Source organism: Ascidiella aspersa, chromosome 5 (assembly GCF_963924565.1).
Source record: "Ascidiella aspersa chromosome 5, kaAscAspe10.2, whole genome shotgun sequence".
In the NCBI taxonomy this organism is placed as follows: domain Eukaryota; kingdom Metazoa; phylum Chordata; class Ascidiacea; order Phlebobranchia; family Ascidiidae; genus Ascidiella; species Ascidiella aspersa.
Genome location: NC_139451.1, coordinates 12,363,013 through 12,365,512, shown reverse-complemented (window position 1 = coordinate 12,365,512; position 2,500 = coordinate 12,363,013). Strand labels below are relative to the sequence as shown.

The 2,500-nt window shown below is 58.6% G+C and overlaps 2 non-coding genes and 1 pseudogene across 2 annotated transcripts in view; all 3 read right to left on the bottom strand.

The window, feature by feature from the left end:
* LOC146143997 (large subunit ribosomal RNA) overlaps window positions 1–640 on the bottom strand; it is a 3,679-nt pseudogene extending 3,039 nt beyond the window's left edge.
* Window positions 641–888: 248 nt separating this feature from the next.
* Window positions 889–1,042, bottom strand: LOC146143996 (5.8S ribosomal RNA). Its single transcript, XR_014498817.1, has one exon. It is a non-coding gene; the product is annotated as a 5.8S ribosomal RNA (ribosomal RNA).
* A 247-nt stretch (window positions 1,043–1,289) lies between these two features.
* Window positions 1,290–2,500, bottom strand: part of LOC146143995 (small subunit ribosomal RNA) — a 1,811-nt gene continuing 600 nt past the window's right edge. Inside the window, exon 1 of the ribosomal RNA XR_014500482.1 lies at window positions 1,290–2,500. This exon is cut by the window's right edge and continues 600 nt beyond it. This is a non-coding gene — a ribosomal RNA (small subunit ribosomal RNA).

Here is a 2,500-nt window from a genome sequence, read left to right as displayed (position 1 = left end):
CGGACACGCGCGCCTATAGTACCCGACCGAGGCCGGGTTACCTTGCGCGCGGCCTTCTCGCCGCCGTCCAGACGGTCGCGGCCTTCGCCCGGCGCTAGTGCGCTGGTCCCCGATCGGGCGGCGCCGCCGGCGGCCCGTGAGGGTCCGCACGACAACGTCGCCGACAGGGGGCCGGCTGAAAGCGACCGGGCGACCCGACAGGCCCTCCCGTTTGCCTCTCGACGGTTTCACGTACTCTTTAACTCTCTCTTCAAAGTGCTTTTCAACTTTCCCTCACGGTACTTGTTCGCTATCGGTCTCGTGACCGTATTTAGCCTTAGATGGAGTTTACCACCCGCTTTGGGCTGCATTCCCAAACAACCCGACTCTGGGAAGACGCCGTAGCGCGCCCGCCTGTCGCCGCCATGGGCCTGACACCCGCTCTGGGAAAAGGCCTCGATCAGAAGGACGCGGGCGACCGGCGAAGCGCGCCGTGACGAATTCCGTACGCCACAATTCCGCGCACTCCAAAAGCGCGCGGATTCGGCGATGGGCACATCCCGCTTCACTCGCCGTTACTGAGGGAATCCTCGTTAGTTTCTTTTCCTCCGCTTAGTAATATGCTTAAATTCAGCGGGTAGCCTCGTCCGACCTCAGGCCGAAAGTAAGGACCGGGACTATTCTTCCCGTTCCGCGCTCGCCGTCGGCGCCGCGCGCCGCCGCGCACCTCGATTCCCGCCCTTGAGCCGCCAGCCGTTGGCCTCTTCGAGGTCGACTCGCCGCCGCCGCGCGGGATTCTGGTCGCGATCGTCGCGCATCGTGCCGTGCTGTCTTGAGCGGGACGGGCGCTCGCGCGTCCGACGCCGCAGCAGCCGCGCGGAGAAATCCCCGCGCGGAACGTTTGCAACGCGACCCTGAGGCGGGCGCGGCCCCGGGATTGACCCGAGGCCGCAATTTGCGTTCAGAACGTCGATGCTCAATGTGTCCTGCAATTCACACTAATTCACGCAGCTAGCTGCGTCCTTCATCGACTCACGAGCCGAGTGATCCACCGCCAAGAGCCATCCACGATTGTTTCGCTCGCACAGTGCCTCGCACTATAGGGTGACAAAATAGACCGCGCCGAGCGGTCGGCCAGGCCGACGCTTGAAGCCGGAGCGCGCGGCACCGCGGCACTCGACGCGCAAACATTACCGGGTGACCGAATCGCCGGCCGGCGCGCCGCTCCTCGCGGGTCGGGCGCCGGGTAGCAAAGACTTTTTCTCTCGCTTGTCCGAGTTTCGCGTTCGCCGAAGCGTTTGCGAGACCGTTAATGATCCTTCCGCAGGTTCACCTACGGAAACCTTGTTACGACTTTTACTTCCTCTAAATGATCAAGTTAGATCGTCTTCTCGGACGCCGGCTCGACCGTTGCCGGCCGCGCCAGGTCCAATCGGAGGACCTCACTAAACCATTCAATCGGTAGTAGCGACGGGCGGTGTGTACAAAGGGCAGGGACGTAATCAACGCGAGCTAATGACTCGCGCTTACTGGGAATTCCTCGTTCAAGGGAAATAATTGCAATTCCCTATCCCTAGCACGACCGGGGTTCAGCGGGTTACCCAGACCTGTCGGCCAAGGCGAGCACATGCTGATCCGGTCAGTGTAGCGCGCGTGCGGCCCCGAACATCTAAGGGCATCACAGACCTGTTATTGCTCAATCTCGTGTGGCTAAACGCCACTAGTCCCTCTAAGAAGTTAGACGCCGACCGATTGGGTCGCGTAACTAGTTAGCAAGCCAGAGTCTCGTTCGTTATCGGAATTAACCAGACAAATCGCTCCACCAACTAAGAACGGCCATGCACCACCACCCACAGAATCAAGAAAGAGCTCTCAATCTGTCAATCCTCACTGTGTCCGGGCCGGGTGAGATTTCCCGTGTTGAGTCAAATTAAGCCGCAGGCTCCACTCCTGGTGGTGCCCTTCCGTCAATTCCTTTAAGTTTCAGCTTTGCAACCATACTTCCCCCGGAACCCAAAGACTTTGGTTTCCCGCAAGCTGCCGGAGAGGTCGTAAAACTAACGCCCCCCGATCGCTAGTTGGCATCGTTTATAGTCAGAACTAGGACGGTATCTGATCGTCTTCGAACCTCTGACTTTCGCTCTTGATTAAAGAAAACATTCTTGGCAAATGCTTTCGCAGTCGTTCGTCTTGCGCCGATCCAAGAATTTCACCTCTAACGGCACAGTACGAATGCCCCCGTCTGTCCCTCTTAATCATTACCTCGCGCTCCGAAAACCAACAAAATAGAACCGAGGTCCTATTCCATTATTCCATGCACCATTATTCAGGCGAATCGCCTGCTTTGAACACTCTAATTTTTTCAAAGTAAACGTTCCGGCCGCCGCCGACACTCAGTCAAGGGCACCGGCGGAGAACCGGAGGTGAGGCCAGGACGGCCAGTACACGCCTTGCGACGGACCGGCCGCCTGCGCCCAAAATCCAACTACGAGCTTTTTAACCGCAACAACTTAAATATACA